The 14,130-nt window shown below is 54.1% G+C and overlaps 1 protein-coding gene and 1 long non-coding RNA gene across 5 annotated transcripts in view; one reads left to right on the forward strand and one right to left on the reverse strand.

Annotated features, from left to right (window-relative positions):
* Positions 1 to 14,130, reverse strand: part of LOC138651974 (uncharacterized) — a 120,730-nt gene that overhangs the window by 43,741 nt on the left and 62,859 nt on the right. The gene's annotated exons all lie outside the window — the stretch shown is intronic.
* The window catches only part of LOC138651970 (filamin-binding LIM protein 1-like), a 35,853-nt gene continuing 29,433 nt past the window's right edge, over positions 7,711 to 14,130 (forward strand). Inside the window, exon 1 of one of the 3 annotated variants that reach the window (XM_069742632.1) lies at positions 7,711 to 7,844. The gene's annotated coding sequence lies outside the window, so the exon portion shown is untranslated. Of the gene's footprint in view, positions 8,083 to 14,130 lie in introns of all 3 variants that reach the window. The other 2 variants (XM_069742633.1, XM_069742634.1) reach the window with 2 other exon arrangements.

Raw genomic sequence — 14,130 nt, forward strand, 5'->3', positions numbered from 1 at the left:
GCGTCACGCCCCCGGAAGGTAGCTATTGTTACTGTTCTTTCTTTTTTCATTTTATTTGGATCCACTGTATGTATGCTTAGGCAGCTAAAGTGTGACGGAATAAGTTTATATACAGCACTATTTTCTACTATGTGGCACTGTATGCTTTTAGCCTGTTATACTTATGTGACCCCCCACCTTCAGTTTTGGTGCTTGTGCACTATGGCACGGGATATACTGTCCATGAATAAAGCCTTATTTTAAACTTAAATTCTGGATCTCTTCAATTTATTTGGCTGACTGGTTGTTAGTCCGAAAAGTGTTTTGATATCTATTAGGAAGTGCCAGTGATATAAATGGGACAATGGTGATTTAACCCTGTATGTATGTAACCCCTTCTCATGTACAGCACCATGGAATTAATGGCGCTAGCTATATAATATAGCACTCGGTTACCCTCCCATCTCCGGCCTCTTCTTTCCTTCCCCAATAGATTCGTCTTGTTACAGAAATGCATGTTCGGAAGTACAAGAAAGGTTGTGGAAATCATTATTTCACTTTTCTTCTGCTACAACTTGGAAATGAATAAAAATCTAAAAAAACAGGACATGAGCCAAACGCACAGACATCCCAATGTAAGGCCCCCCCACTGTGGGCAGGTATGGGACCACCCAACCTTCACTGGGAGACCTATGGATGGAAGGCAGGAAGGGGCAGAAGATAAGTGGGAGGCAGGACTGGGAGGGTAAGGAGCAGGACTGGGAGGGTAAGGGGCAGGACTGGGAGGGTAAGGAGCAGGACTGGGAGGGTAAGGAGCAGGAGTGGGAGGGTAAGGAGCAGGAGTGGGAGGCTTTGTGGCAGGACTGGGAGGGTAAGGAGCAGGAGTGGGAGGAGTGTGGGACAGGAAAGGGAGGGTAATTATCAGGAGTGGGAGGCTTTGGAGCAGGACTGGAAGGGTAAGGAGCAGGACTGGCAGGAGTGTGGGGCAGGAGTGGGAGGGTAAGGAGCATGACTGGGAGGAGTGTGGAGCAGGACTGGGAGGGTAAAGAGCAGGACTGGGAGGGTAAGGAGCAGGACTGGGAGGGTACAGAGCAGGACTGGGAGGGTACGGAGCAGGACTGGGAGAGTAAGGGGCAGGACTGGGAGGGTAAGGGGCAGGACTGGAAGGGTAAGGGGCAGGACTGGGAGGGTAAGGAGCAGGACTGGGAGGGTAAGGAGCAGGACTGGGAGGGTAAGGAGCAGGAGTGGGAGGGTAAGGAGCAGGAGTGGGAGGGTAAGGAGCAGGAGTGGGAGGAGTGTGGGGCAGGAGTGGGAGGGTAATTATCAGGAGTGGGAGGCTTTGGGGCAGGACTGGGAGGGTAAGGAGCAGGACTGGAAGGGTAAGGGGCAGGACTGGGAGGGTAAGGAGCAGGACTTGGAGGGTAAGGAGCAGCGCTGGGAGGGTAAGGGGCAGGACTGCGAGGGTAAGGAGCAGGACTGGGAGGGTAAGGGGCAGGACTGGGAGGGTAAGGAGCAGGACTGGGAGGGTAAGGAGCAGGACTGGGAGGGTAAGGAGCAGGAGTGGGAGGGTAAGGAGCAGGAGTGGGAGGCTTTGTGGCAGGACTGGGAGGGTAAGGAGCAGGAGTGGGAGGAGTGTGGGGCAGGACTGGGAGGGTAAGGAGCAGGAGTGGGAGGGTAAGGAGCAGGACTGGGAGGGTAAGGAGCAGGACTGGGAGGGTAAGGAGCAGAACTGGAAGGGTAAGGAGCAGGACTGGGAGGGTAAGGAGCAGGACTGGGGGGTAAGGAGCAGGCCTGGGAGGGTAAGGAGCAGGCCTGGGAGGGTAAGGAGCAGGCCTGGGAGGGTACGGAGCAGGACTGGGAGGAAAAGGAGAAGGATTAGGAGGGTAAGGAGCAGGACTGGGAGGGTAAGGAGCAGGACAGGGAGAGTAAGGGGCAGGACTGGGAGGGTAAGGGGCAGGACTGGGAGGGTAAGGAGCAGGACTGGGAGGGTAAGGAGCAGGAGTGGGAGGGTAATGAGCAGGACTGGGAGGGTAAGGAGCAGTAGTGGGAGGGTAAGGAGCAGGAGTGGGAGGGTAACGAGCAGGAGTGGGAGGCTTTGTGGCAGGACTGGGAGGGTAAGGAGCAGGAGTGGGAGGAGTGTGGGGCAGGAGTGGGAGGGTAATTATCAGGAGTGGGATGCTTTGGAGCAGGACTGGAAGGGTAAGGAGCAGGACTGGGAGGAGTGTGGGGCAGGAGTGGGAGGGTAAGGAGCAAGACTGGAAGGGTAAGGAGCATGACTGGGAGGAGTGTGGAGCAGGACTGGGAGGGTAAGGAGCAGGCCTGGGAGGGTAAGGAGCAGGCCTGGGAGGGTAAGGAGCAGGCCTGGGAGGGTAAGGAGCAGGACTGGGAGGAAAAGGAGCAGGATTAGGAGAATAAGGAGCAGGACTGGGAGGGTAAGGAGCAGGACTGGGAGGGTAAGGAGCAGGACTGGGAGAGTAAGGGGCAGGACTGGGAGGGTAAGGGGCAGGACTGGGAGGGTAAGGGGCAGGACTGGGAGGGTAAGGAGCAGGAGTGGGAGGGTAAGGAGGAGTGGGAGGGTAAGGAGCAGGAGTGGGAGGGTAAGGAGCAGGAGTGGGAGGGTAAGGAGCAGGAGTGAGAGGCTTTGTGGCAGGACTGGGAGGGTAAGGAGCAGGAGTGGGAGGAGTGTGGGGCAGGAGTGGGAGGGTAATTATCAGGAGTGGGAGGCTTTGGAGCAGGACTGGAAGGGTAAGGAGCAGGACTGGGAGGAGTGTGGGGCAGGAGTGGGAGGGTAAGGAGCAAGACTGGGAGGAGTGTGGAGCAGGATTGGGAGGGTAAGGAGCTGGACTGGGAGGGTAAGGAGCAGGACTGGGAGGTTAAGGAGCAGGACTGGGAGGGTAAGGAGCAGGACTGGGAGGGTAAGGAGCAGGACTGGGAGGGTAAGGAGCAGGACTGGGAGGGTAAGGAGCAGGACTGGGAGGGTAAGGAGCAGGACTGGGAGGGTAAGAAGCAGAACTGGGAGGGTAAGGGGCAGGACTGGGAGGGTAAGGGGCAGGACTGGAAGAGTAATGAGCATGACTGGAGGGTAAGGAGCAGGACTGGGAGGATAAGGAGCAGGATTGGGAGGGTAAGGAGCAGGACTGGGAGGGTAAGGAGCAGGACTGGGAGAGTAAGGGGCAGAATTGGGAAGATAAGGAGCAGGATTGGGAGGGTAAGGAGCAGGACTAGGAGGGTAAGGGGGAGGACTGGGGGGTAAGGAGCAGGACTGGAAGGGTAAGGAGCATGACTGGAGGGTAAGGAGCAGGACTGGGAGGATAAGGAGCAGGATTGGGAGGGTAAGGGGCAGGACTGGGAGGGTAAGGAGCAGGATTGGGAAGATAAGGAGCAGGATTGGGAGGGTAAGGAGCAGGACTGGGAGGGTAAGGGGGAGGACTGGGGGGTAAGGAGCAGGACTGGAAGGGTAAGGAGCATGACTGGAGGGTAAGGAGCAGGACTGGGAGGATAAGGAGCAGGATTGGGAGGGTAAGGGGCAGGACTGGGAGGGTAAGGGGGAGGACTGGGGGGTAAGGAGCAGGACTGGAAGGGTAAGGAGCATGACTGGAGGGTAAGGAGCAGGACTGGGAGGGTAAGGGGGAGGACTGGGGGGTAAGGAGCAGGACTGGTAGGGTAAGGAGCATGACTGGAGGGTAAGGAGCAGGACTGGGAGGATAAGGAGCAGGATTGGGAGGGTAAGGGGCAGGATTGGGAGGGTAAGGGGCAGGACTGGGAGGGTAAGGAGCAGGACTGGGAGGGTAAAGAGCAGGACTGGGAGGGTAAGGAGCAGGACTAGGAGGGTAAGGAGCAGGACTGGGAGGGTAAGAAGCAGAACTGGGAGAGTAAGGGGCAGGACTGGGAGGGTAAGGGGCAGGACTAAGGGGGTAAGGAGCAGGACTGGAAGAGTAAGGAGCATGACTGGAGGGTAAGGAGCAGGACTGGTAGGATAAGGAGCAGGATTGGAAGGGTAAGGAGCAGGACTGAGAGGAGTGTGGGGCAGGACTGGGAGGGTAAGGGGCAGGACTAAGGGGGTAAGGAGCAGGACTGGAAGAGTAAGGAGCATGACTGGGAGGAGTGTGGAGCAGGACTGGGAGGGTAAGGAGCAGGCCTGGGAGGGTAAGGAGCAGGCCTGGGAGGGTAAGGAGCAGGCCTGGGAGGGTAAGGAGCAGGACTGGGAGGAAAAGGAGCAGGATTAGGAGAATAAGGAGCAGGACTGGGAGGGTAAGGAGCAGGACTGGGAGAGTAAGGGGCAGGACTGGGAGGGTAAGGGGCAGGACTGGGAGGGTAAGGAGCAGGAGTGGGAGGGTAAGGAGGAGTGGGAGGGTAAGGAGCAGGAGTGGGAGGGTAAGGAGCAGGAGTGGGAGGCTTTGTGGCAGGACTGGGAGGGTAAGGAGCAGGAGTGGGAGGAGTGTGGGGCAGGAGTGGGAGGGTAATTATCAGGAGTGGGAGGCTTTGGAGCAGGACTGGAAGGGTAAGGAGCAGGACTGGGAGGAGTGTGGGGCCGGAGTGGGAGGGTAAGGAGCAAGACTGGGAGGGTAAGGAGCATGACTGGGAGGAGTGTGGAGCAGGATTGGGAGGGTAAGGAGCAGGACTGGGAGGGTAAGGAGCAGGACTGGGAGGGTAAAGAGCAGGACTGGGAGGGTAAGGAGCAGGACTAGGAGGGTAAGGAGCAGGACTGGGAGGGTAAGAAGCAGAACTGGGAGAGTAAGGGGCAGGACTGGGAGGGTAAGGGGCAGGACTAAGGGGGTAAGGAGCAGGACTGGAAGAGTAAGGAGCATGACTGGAGGGTAAGGAGCAGGACTGGTAGGATAAGGAGCAGGATTGGAAGGGTAAGGAGCAGGACTGAGAGGAGTGTGGGGGAGGAGTGGGAGGGTAAGGGGTAGGACTTGGGGGTAAGGAGCAGGACTGGAAGAGTAAGGAGCATGACTGGAGGGTAAGGAGCAGGACTGGGAGGATAAGGAGCAGGATTGGGAGGGTAAGGAGCAGGACTGGGAGGGTAAGGAGCAGGACTGGGAGAGTAAGGGGCAGGATTGGGAAGATAAGGAGCAGGATTGGGAGGGTAAGGAGCAGGACTGGGAGGGTAAGGGGGAGGACTGGGGGGTAAGGAGCAGGACTGGTAGGGTAAGGAGCATGACTGGAGGGTAAGGAGCAGGACTGGGAGGATAAGGAGCAGGATTGGGAGGGTAAGGGGCAGGATTGGGAGGGTAAGGGGCAGGACTGGGAGGGTAAGGAGCAGGATTGGGAAGATAAGGAGCAGGATTGGGAGGGTAAGGAGCAGGACTGGGAGGGTAAGGGGGAGGACTGGGGGGTAAGGAGCAGGACTGGAAGGGTAAGGAGCATGACTGGAGGGTAAGGAGCAGGACTGGGAGGATAAGGAGCAGGATTGGGAGGGTAAGGAGCAGGACTGGGAGGGTAAGGAGTAGGACTGGGAGGAGTGGGGGAGGAGTGGGAGGGTAAGGAGCAGGACTGGGAGGGTAAGGAGCAGGATTGGGAAGATAAGGAGCAGGATTGGGAGGGTAAGGAGCAGGACTGGGAGGGTAAGGGGGAGGACTGGGGGGTAAGGAGCAGAACTGGAAGGGTAAGGAGCATGACTGGAGGGTAAGGAGCAGGACTGGGAGGATAAGGAGCAGGACTGGGAGGGTAAGAAGCAGAACTGGGAGAGTAAGGGGCAGGACTGGGAGGGTAAGGGGCAGGACTGGGAGGGTAAGGGGCAGGACTAAGGGGGTAAGGAGCAGGACTGGAAGAGTAAGGAGCATGACTGGGAGGGTAAGGAGCAGGCCTGGGAGGGTAAGGAGCAGGCCTGGGAGGGTAAGGAGCAGGCCTGGGAGGGTAAGGAGCAGGCCTGGGAGGGTAAGGAGCAGGACTGGGAGGGTAAGGAGCAGGATTAGGAGAATAAGGAGCAGGACTGGGAGGGTAAGGAGCAGGACTGGGAGAGTAAGGGGCAGGACTGGGAGGGTAAGGGGCAGGACTGGGAGGGTAAGGAGCAGGAGTGGGAGGGTAAGGAGGAGTGGGAGGGTAAGGAGCAGGAGTGGGAGGGTAAGGAGCAGGAGTGGGAGGGTAAGGAGCAGGAGTGGGAGGCTTTGTGGCAGGACTGGGAGGGTAAGGAGCAGGAGTGGGAGGAGTGTGGGGCAGGAGTGGGAGGGTAATTATCAGGAGTGGGAGGCTTTGGAGCAGGACTGGAAGGGTAAGGAGCAGGACTGGGAGGAGTGTGGGGCAGGAGTGGGAGGGTAAGGAGCAAGACTGGGAGGGTAAGGAGCAGGACTGGGAGGGTAAGAAGCAGAACTGGGAGAGTAAGGGGCAGGACTGGGAGGGTAAGGGGCAGGACTGGGAGGGTAAGGGGCAGGACTGGGAGGGTAAGGGGCAGGACTGGGAGGGTAAGGGGCAGGACTAAGGGGGTAAGGAGCAGGACTGGAAGAGTAAGGAGCATGACTGGAGGGTAAGGAGCAGGACTGGTAGGATAAGGAGCAGGATTGGAAGGGTAAGGAGCAGGACTGAGAGGAGTGTGGGGGAGGAGTGGGAGGGTAAGGGGTAGGACTTGGGGGTAAGGAGCAGGACTGGAAGAGTAAGGAGCATGACTGGAGGGTAAGGAGCAGGACTGGGAGGATAAGGAGCAGGATTGGGAGGGTAAGGAGCAGGACTGGGAGGGTAAGGAGCAGGACTGGGAGAGTAAGGGGCAGGATTGGGAAGATAACGAGCAGGATTGGGAGGGTAAGGAGCAGGACTGGGAGGGTAAGGGGGAGGACTGGGGGGTAAGGAGCAGGACTGGAAGGGTAAGGAGCATGACTGGAGGGTAAGGAGCAGGACTGGGAGGATAAGGAGCAGGATTGGGAGGGTAAGGGGCAGGACTGGGAGGGTAAGGAGCAGGACTGGGAGGGTAAGGAGCAGGATTGGGAAGATAAGGAGCAGGATTGGGAGGGTAAGGAGCAGGACTGGGAGGGTAAGGGGGAGACTGGGGGGTAAGGAGCAGGACTGGAAGGGTAAGGAGCATGACTGGAGGGTAAGGAGCAGGACTGGGAGGATAAGGAGCAGGATTGGGAGGGTAAGGAGCAGGACTGGGAGGGTAAGGAGCAGGACTGGGAGGAGTGGGGGAGGAGTGGGAGGGTAAGGAGCAGGACTAGGAGGGAAAGGAGCAGGAATGGGAGGGTAAGGAGCAGGACTGGGAGGGTAAGGGGCAGGACTGGGAGGGTAAGGGGCAGGACTGGGAGGGTAAGGAGCAGGACTGGGAGGGTAAGAAGTAGGACTGGAAGGGTAAGGAGCAGGACTGGGAGTAGTGTGGGGCAAGAGTGGGAGGGTAATTATCAGGACTGGGAGGGTAAGGGGCTGGACTGGGAGGGTAATAGCAGGACTGAGAGGGTAAGGAGCCAGACTGGGAGGGTAATAGCAGGAGTGGGAGGCTTTGGGGCAGGACTGTGAGGGTAAGGATCAGGAGTGGGAAGAGTGTGGGGCAGGACTGGGAGGGTAAGGAGCAGGACTGGGGGGGGCAGGAGTGGGAGGGTAATTGTCAGGACTGGGAGGCTTTGGGGCAGGACTGGGAGGGTATGGAGCAGTACTGGGAAGGTAAGGAGCAGGACTGGGATGAGTGTGGGGCAGGAGTGGGAGGGTAATTATCAGGACTGGGAGGCTTTGAGGCAGGACTGGGAGGGTAATGGCAGGACTGGGAGGGTAAGGAGCAGGGCTGGGAGGAGTGTGGGGGCTGGGCTGGGAGGAGTGTGGGGGCTGGCCGGTGATGTCATGCAGGCTCTGCCTCAGTCACTGACCCCTGTACAATACTGAGGATCGGAGCAGCAGACACCGGACGCCCATTGTTCTGGAGGGAGGACTGTCCCAGCAGGCAGGTGAGATCTGACCTTGGGGGCAGGAGACTGGATTCTGGGGGCAAATGACTTGTCAGCGACTCCGTCCATCTTCTGGCAGGACTGGGACTTTTGCTTTCTTTCCTGCTATATGTACCAGCTGGAGAGCTACAAGTCCCAGCATGCCCCATGTGCCAACATTTCGCAGTGGGACTCCAGAATTGGGCAATGGCAGGAGATCTGTGTCCATCCATCCATGACTATTTCCAGCAATGTTTAAGTGAGTGTCGTCAGGGGGTCGCAGCTCAGCCCCTAATGATAGCAGACCCCCCAACCCAACCCCCCCCAAACCCCCCTCCCCAACCCCCGGCCCCCGGCCCTGCTGGACTCTACACTGTACAGGTATGTGCCCTGACTGCCCCTCTCACTGATGGGGGCGGAGGGCAAAAGTGCATCCCAACCCCACTGTATCCCAGCAATGTGCAGCTACTGAGCTCAGGACACACACTTAGATACACGGCTCAGCAGTCAGTATCACACAGGATAGGATTAGATACGCGGCTCAGCAGACAGTATCACACAGGAGAGGATTAGATACACGGCTCAGCAGACAGTATCACACAGGAGAGGATTAGATACACGGCTCAGCAGACAGTATCACACAGGAGAGGATTAGATACACGGCTCAGCAGACAGTATCACACAGGAGAGGATTAGATACACGGCTCAGCAGACAGTATCACACAGGAGAGGATTAGATACACGGCTCAGCAGACAGTATCACACAGGAGAGGATTAGATACACGGCTCAGCAGTCAGTATCACACAGGAGAGGATTAGATACACGGCTCAGCAGACAGTATCACACAGGAGAGGATTAGATACACGGCTCAGCAGACAGTATCACACAGGAGAGGATTAGATACACGGCTCAGCAGACAGTATCACACAGGAGAGGATTAGATACACGGCTCAGCAGTCAGTATCACACAGGATAGGATTAGATACACGGCTCAGCAGACAGTATCACACAGGAGAGGATTAGATACACGGCTCAGCAGTCAGTATCACACAGGAGAGGATTAGATACACGGCTCAGCAGTCAGTATCACACAGGAGAGGATTAGATACACGGCTCAGCAGACAGTATCACACAGGAGAGGATTAGATACACGGCTCAGCAGTCAGTATCACACAGGAGAGGATTAGATACACGGCTCAGCAGTCAGTATCACACAGGAGAGGATTAGATACACGGCTCAGCAGACAGTATCACACAGGAGAGGATTAGATACACGGCTCAGCAGACAGTATCACACAGGAGAGGATTAGATACACGGCTCAGCAGACAGTATCACACAGGAGAGGATTAGATACACGGCTCAGCAGTCAGTATCACACAGGATAGGATTAGATACACGGCTCAGCAGACAGTATCACACAGGAGAGGATTAGATACACGGCTCAGCAGTCAGTATCACACAGGAGAGGATTAGATACACGGCTCAGCAGTCAGTATCACACAGGAGAGGATTAGATACACGGCTCAGCAGACAGTATCACACAGGAGAGGATTAGATACACGGCTCAGCAGTCAGTATCACACAGGATAGGATTAGATACACGGCTCAGCAGTCAGTATCACACAGGATAGGATTAGATACACGGCTCAGCAGTCAGTATCACACAGGAGAGGATTAGATACACGGCTCAGCAGTCAGTATCACACAGGAGAGGATTAGATACACGGCTCAGCAGTCAGTATCACACAGGAGAGGATTAGATACACGGCTCAGCAGTCAGTATCACACAGGGGAGGATTAGATACACGGCTCAGCAGTCAGTATCACACAGGAGAGGATTAGATACACGGCTCAGCAGACAGTATCACACAGGAGAGGATTAGATACACGGCTCAGCAGACAGTATCACACAGGAGAGGATTAGACACACGGCTCAGCAGACAGTATCACACAGGAGAGGATTAGATACACGGCTCAGCAGACAGTATCACACAGGAGAGGATTAGATACACGGCTCAGCAGTCAGTATCACACAGGATAGGATTAGATACACGGCTCAGCAGTCAGTATCACACAGGAGAGGATTAGATACACGGCTCAGCAGACAGTATCACACAGGATAGGATTAGATACACGGCTCAGCAGACAGTATCACACAGGAGAGGATTAGATACACGTCTCAGCAGTCAGTATCACACAAGAGAGGATTAGCTACACGGCTCAGCAGTCAGTATCACACAGGAGAGGATTAGATACACGGCTCAGCAGTCAGTATCACACAGGGGAGGATTAGATACACGGCTCAGCAGTCAGTATCACACAGGAGAGGATTAGATACACGGCTCAGCAGACAGTATCACACAGGAGAGGATTAGATACACGGCTCAGCAGACAGTATCACACAGGAGAGGATTAGATACACGGCTCAGCAGACAGTATCACACAGGAGAGGATTAGATACACGGCTCAGCAGTCAGTATCACACAGGAGAGGATTAGATACACGGCTCAGCAGACAGTATCACACAGGAGAGGATTAGATACACGGCTCAGCAGTCAGTATCACACAGGAGAGGTTTAGATACACGGCTCAGCAGACAGTATCACACAGGAGAGGATTAGATACACGGCTCAGCAGTCAGTATCACACAGGAGAGGATTAGATACACGGCTCAGCAGACAGTATCACACAGGAGAGGATTAGATACACGGCTCAGCAGTCAGTATCACACAGGGGAGGATTAGATACACGGCTCAGCAGTCAGTATCACACAGGAGAGGATTAGATACACGGCTCAGCAGTCAGTATCACACAGGAGAGGATTAGATACACGGCTCAGCAGTCAGTATCACACAAGAGAGGATTAGATACACGGCTCAGCAGTCAGTATCACACAGGATAGGATTAGATACACGGCTCAGCAGTCAGTATCACACAGGAGAGGATTAGATACACGGCTCAGCAGTCAGTATCACACAGGGGAGGATTAGATACACGGCTCAGCAGTCAGTATCACACAGGAGAGGATTAGATACACGGCTCAGCAGACAGTATCACACAGGAGAGGATTAGATACACGGCTCAGCAGTCGGTATCACACAGGATAGGATTAGATACACGGCTCAGTAGTCGGTATCACACAGGGGAGAATTAGATACACGGCTCAGCAGTCAGTATCACACAGGAGAGGATTAGATACACGGCTCAGCAGTCAGTATCACACAGGAGAGGATTAGATACACGGCTCAGCAGTCAGTATCACACAGGATTGGATTAGATACACGGCTCAGCAGACAGTATGACACAGGATAGGATTAGATACACGGCTCAGCAGTCAGTATCACACAGGAGAGGATTAGATACACGGCTCAGCAGTCAGTATCACACAGGAGAGGATTAGATACACGGCTCAGCAGTCAGTATCACACAGGGGAGGATTAGATACACGGCTCAGCAGACAGTATCACACAGGAGAGGTTTAGATACACGGCTCAGGAGACAGTATCACACTTGCATCTGATGAGCTCGTTCCTGTAGGGGGCAGTCATTCTGGGGCAGGCGGTGATGAGTTTCCTTCCTGACACTGATACCAGTGATTGTTCCCAGTCCGCTTGGTCCGGAGTATACAGGGCCCAGTTAGCGCACGCACTATGTATGCAGGGAACCTCAACTATATACAGTATATATGCAGCCAGGATGGTGTCATAGGGTGGGATGGAGCCTGCGGACCCCATAACAACCAGACATATGTAATGAGACATGGGAAGCCATAAGTAATGATGGTGGGGGACAATTGCCCATCTGATCGGGCTGAGCGTCAGTCTGTACCATCCACTCTATGAATTATATTAATAAGGGCGGGGTCAGGGAAGCTCCTCCCCCAGTAATGGCGGACATGTCAGCCTACACATGGAGGCAGACAGGACCATGAACAGGCGGCCCCCCAACTAGAGATGTAACTGCACTGCTCGGAGCACGGGGTCGACCCCCGGGAACACTGTACAAGATGTCCGCATTCTCCTTCTGGCGTTCAAGGAGTTAATGTTTGTGGTGACAGAATCCTGGACTTCGCTCAGTATCTTCATTATTCAGTGATGGACCAAGTCCTGCATTGTGTGGGGGCAGAATGGGCCGCAGCGGCCCCCAGTGCACAGCTCAGGGGCCAGAGATTAGAGCCACACAATGATCGCCTCAGAAAGCGTGCGCAGGAAATATACACACCCGGCACAGTATATACACGACTGACACCGTATATACATGCCCGGCACAGTATATATACACACCCGACACAGTATATACACGCCCGGCACAGTAAATATACACGCCCGGCACAGTAAATATACACGCCCGACACCGTATATACACGCCCGACAAAGTATATACACGCCCGGCCACGCGGGTCACAGCCAGGAGCCTGCTGGGTGCTGCCTGCAGATGTGCTCTCTGTATATGCCCTGTATATACCCACTCTATGCCCTGTATATACTTTGTATATGCCCTCTCTATACCTTGTATATACCACTTCTATACCCAGTGTATACCCGCTTTATGGCCTATATACACACGTGGTTAGAATTGTTGGTCCCCCTCGTTTAATAACAGAAAACCCCACAATTGTACCAGTGGGGTACCGCAGGGGTCAGTATTGGGACCTGTTCTCTTCAACATATTCATTAATGATCTGGTAGAAGGTTTACACAGTAAAATATCGATATTTGCAGATGATACAAAACTATGTAAAGCAGTTAATACAAGAGAAGATAGTATTCTGCTACAGATGGATCTGGATAAGTTGGAAACTTGGGCTGAAAGGTGGCAGATGAGGTTTAACAATGATAAATGTAAGGTTATACACATGGGAAGAGGGAATCAATATCACCATTACACACTGAACGGGAAACCACTGGGTAAATCTGACAGGGAGAAGGACTTGGGGATCCTAGTTAATGATAAACTTACCTGGAGCAGCCAGTGCCAGGCAGCAGCTGCCAAGGCAAACAGGATCATGGGGTGCATTAAAAGAGGTCTGGATACACATGATGAGAGCATTATACTGCCTCTGTACAAATCCCTAGTTAGACCGCACATGGAGTACTGTGTCCAGTTTTGGGCACCGGTGCTCAGGAAGGATATAATGGAACTAGAGAGAGTACAAAGGAGGGCAACAAAATTAATAAAGGGGATGGGAGAACTACAATACCCAGATAGATTAGCGAAATTAGGATTATTTAGTCTAGAAAAAAGACGACTGAGGGGCGATCTAATAACCATGTATAAGTATATAAGGGGACAATACAAATATCTCGCTGAGGATCTGTTTATACCAAGGAAGGTGACGGGCACAAGGGGGCATTCTTTGCGTCTGGAGGAGAGAAGGTTTTTCCACCAACATAGAAGAGGATTCTTTACTGTTAGGGCAGTGAGAATCTGGAATTGCTTATCTGAGGAGGTGGTGATGGCGAACTCAGTCGAGGGGTTCAAGAGAGGCCTGGATGTCTTCCTGGAGCAGAACAATATTGTATCATACAATTATTAGGTTCTGTAGAAGGACGTAGATCTGGGTATTTATTATGATGGAATATAGGCTGAACTGGATGGACAAATGTCTTTTTTCGGCCTTACTAACTATGCTACTATGTTACTATGTTACAAAGGTCACAGAAATAACTTGAATCTGACAAAAGTAATAATAAATAAAAGATCTACGACAATGAACAGATGAAAGTCAGACATTGCTTTTCCACCATGCGTCCACAGAATTTAAAAAAGAAATAAAACTCATGAAATCGGCCTGGACAGACATGATGGGACCCCTGAAAATAATGTGACACAATGTTAGATCGCGGTGTGTCCACTCATTACAGGGGTCTACAATCCTGGAGTCAGTGCGTGGTCGGTATATAGGGCTACAGATATCACTGTGCTGTGTGGTGACATGTTAGATCGCGGTGTGTCCACTCATCACAGGGGTCTACAATCCTGGAGTCAGTGCGTGGCCGGTATATAGGGCTACAGATATCACTGTGCTGTGTGGTGACATGTTAGATCGCGGTGTGTCCACTCATCACAGGGGTCTACAATCCTGGAGTCAGTGCGTGGCCAGTATATAGGGCTACAGATATCACTGTGCTGTGTGGTGACATGTTAGATCACGGTGTGTCCCCTCATCACAGGGGTCTACAATCCTGGAGTCAGTGCGTGGTCGGTATATAGGGCTACAGATATCACTGTGCTGTGTGGTGACATGTTAGATCGCGGTGTGTCCACTCATCACAGGGGTCTACAATCCTGGAGTCAGTGCGTGG

Source organism: Ranitomeya imitator, chromosome 10 (assembly GCF_032444005.1).
Source record: "Ranitomeya imitator isolate aRanImi1 chromosome 10, aRanImi1.pri, whole genome shotgun sequence".
NCBI lineage: Eukaryota > Metazoa > Chordata > Amphibia > Anura > Dendrobatidae > Ranitomeya > Ranitomeya imitator.